General features: G+C 27.8%; 1 protein-coding gene across 21 annotated transcripts in view; it reads left to right on the forward strand.

The window, feature by feature from the left end:
* The window catches only part of LOC127071975 (longitudinals lacking protein, isoforms N/O/W/X/Y-like), a 123,779-nt gene that overhangs the window by 117,326 nt on the left and 3,953 nt on the right, over positions 1 to 2,500 (forward strand). For all 21 annotated transcript variants that reach the window (XM_051011912.1, XM_051011915.1, XM_051011906.1 and 18 more), the window contains one exon: positions 1 to 2,500. This exon is cut by the window's left edge and continues 4,006 nt beyond it; it is cut by the window's right edge and continues 3,953 nt beyond it. The gene's annotated coding sequence lies outside the window, so the exon portion shown is untranslated.

Here is a 2,500-nt window from a genome sequence, read left to right on the forward strand (position 1 = left end):
GAAAGATTTAAAATATAAGATTTCGCGAAGTGAAAAAATGAAAGTGGTATTGTGATGTGTGCGTGTAGTATATACAGAAGTGTGTGTAGTATTTAAACAAAAAAAGCGAAAATAAAAGAAAGACAAAGCGAAGAAGCGAACGAGGGTAGCGAAAAAATAAATGAAAAACAAATTGAGAAAAAGAAAATGAAGATATTTGAAAAAGCAGGTGTGGATCGTAGTGGGAGGGGGTGAGTGATAGATAGGAGGTAAATAAGGGGTTGAGGGTGGCTGTGTTCGATGGCGTAAACGTTAGGGATGTGTATGTCTCCTTTCTTAAACGAAATCGAAATCGATATCTATATGGATATATAAAAATTTCGACTGCCGAGTTGTTAACCGATTTAAATTAATCCAAATCGATTAAAGTTTGATTAAGAAATATTATTTTTTAAGCATGGAATGAATTAGTACGAGAATGCATAGACGAAGAAACAAACAAACAAAAATATGAGTGTATGCTTTCTTAATCTATCTTTTCTTTTTTTTTTTTTTTTTTTTTTCAAAGTCCAAATAACGATCTCTTCGCATGTGATCGTTTAATAAAAAAAAAAAAGAGAAAGAAAAAAATGTTGAGTAGGAATAAAAGGAAAAAAAGTAATAGAAACGGGAAAGAAGAGAAGAATGAAACGAACAATGCACTTTTACGATAAAGGATTCATTTTTGATTTATCAGTTTTGGATCGGATCTCGAAAGAGGGAGAGAGAGAGAGAGAAGGGGAGAGAGAGAGGGAGAGAGAGGGAGAGAGAGAGAGAGAGGGAGAGAGAGAAAGAGAAATATCAATCTTTCGATTAAAATTTACAATAAGTGATTATATAGACCACCAAGATAAATTCTATCTCTAATAAGAAATCATTTTATACCGAGTGTAATTTATAAAAATTTTTCGATCTTAGTAGATTTTATTCGTCTAACTTTTTCGAAAAATTCATGAATAATTATAAAAAGAATTTAGATCTGCTCATCGCGTGCATATGTACATATGTATGTATGTATGTATATGTGTATAATACTACGTGTATATGTATAATGATATTATATATTTATATATTACATATTTAATATCACTAATCACAAAGAAATATATAAGTAATATCATACGTATTAATATGTATTTGTAATTATTGATATTACACGTTTATATATATTACACGTTTATTATATATGTATATATAATAACATTACATATATATATATGTGTGTAATATAAATGTAATGTTATTATATTTGTGCATATATAATAACATTACATGTAATATCACAAAACAAATATATAAATATACATATACATATACATATACATATACACGTATGTAATATATCAGTAATAACAAATGTAAATTACATAAGACATTTATTCTCAGTCTCATTAGAATACGTATCTAATACGTGACTAATCTAATATGATTATTTTCTCTCTTTCTCTTTCTTTTTCTCTTCCATTCTCTTTCTTTCTTTCTTTCTTTCATCCTTTCTTTTTCTTAATAAAATAAGACTAAAGACATACCAAATGAAATGAAACGTAAGGACAAGTTTTTGTTAGGTTTAGAGTAATATCGCATATCAAGAGAGCAAAAGAAAAGCGAAAAAGAAAAAAATGTTTAAAAAAAAAAAAAAGAAAGAATAATACAAAGAAGAAGAAGAAAAAAAAAACAAATAAATACATGCGCTAAATGCACTCTCTGTATTTGCCTATGCACGTCCCGATGAACGCGCCGCATCATCGGGACGCACAAGACCACTTTTACTCTAGCAAGAGTATACGACTAGGAGTATTAATATATTTAATATTAATAATCAATGCGAATTTTCTTCGTTCGTAATCGGATGGTCCTAACTTTCTTTTTTCTCTTTTTCTTTCTTTTATATATATATATATATATATATATACATATTTTTTTTTGTATTTTTTATTTATCTTCTTTTCATTATTTTTTTCTTTTTTATTTTTCTTTTTTTTCGGATCACCTCAACGCCATTATCCCGTAGTTATAACGTCGAGCCTTTTGTCGAACAAATTACACACATACATACAGAGAGAGAGAGAGAGAGAGACGCAACACACATACACATTTACACGTGTTTATTACGAATTTATATTCGTAAAATAAATAAAAACATTTAACAATTGTAACAATACGAGTGCAATGACGCGATCAATAGCAAAATTAAAATGGAAAAAATAAATTAAAAAACGAGTAACGATGAATTCTGTGTACGAATCAACATTTTTTCTTTTTTTCTTTTTCTTTTTTTTTAATAAATTGATTAGACCAATCGTTGAATAGTATTCTTTTATTTTTTCTGTTATTTTTTTTTTTTTTTTAGATTATACCGACGTCCGAAACAAAAATCGTGAATTTGATTATTTCATATCAAAGTACAAACGTATACTCCATTTAAATTCGTTCGAACAATACGAAATGAAAATGAATGAAGAAGAAAGAAAATGGCGTAAGG

The sequence above is a fragment of the Vespula vulgaris genome, chromosome 24 (genome assembly GCF_905475345.1).
Source record: "Vespula vulgaris chromosome 24, iyVesVulg1.1, whole genome shotgun sequence".
Lineage (NCBI taxonomy): Eukaryota > Metazoa > Arthropoda > Insecta > Hymenoptera > Vespidae > Vespula > Vespula vulgaris.